This window comes from Trypanosoma equiperdum (assembly GCF_001457755.1).
Source record: "Trypanosoma equiperdum strain OVI genome assembly, contig: ctg_292, whole genome shotgun sequence".
NCBI classification, from domain to species: domain Eukaryota; phylum Euglenozoa; class Kinetoplastea; order Trypanosomatida; family Trypanosomatidae; genus Trypanosoma; species Trypanosoma equiperdum.
In genome coordinates, this window is record NW_027124190.1 from 30,409 (window position 1) to 30,854 (window position 446).

The following is a 446-nucleotide window of genomic DNA, read 5'->3' on the forward strand; positions in this document are numbered from 1 at the left end:
AAGCCTCACTAAGACGTGCACAACCCCAACCCCGTCCACTAAAACGCAGTCAGCACCGTTGCTACGGTAGTTCATACACTCGAGAGATACTGTATCTAAACTGATGTTATTTTGGTGTGGTGTCTTCTGCGCAGTCTGCAGTAGCACCACAGCACTGGTGGGCTTTTGTTGTTACCTAACAAATGAACTTTGCTTTACTACGCGTTCAAACAGAGCAAATCAGTTGAAACGCTGGCTTGCGTGTTCCGTATGCTTCTGCGACGCCTCAAACAATCAACACTGGTTGCAGCCCCGCTTTTAAAACATGGGAGATGCGACCCGCCCGTAGATCGGCCAAGCGGACGCACCCCCTCAGTGGGTGCTACAAACCGCTTCTCCTGTTACATCACCAAAAGGAGCGGAGAGAACGTGACCGAGTAACCAACCACCTGATCTGCATGCTTATC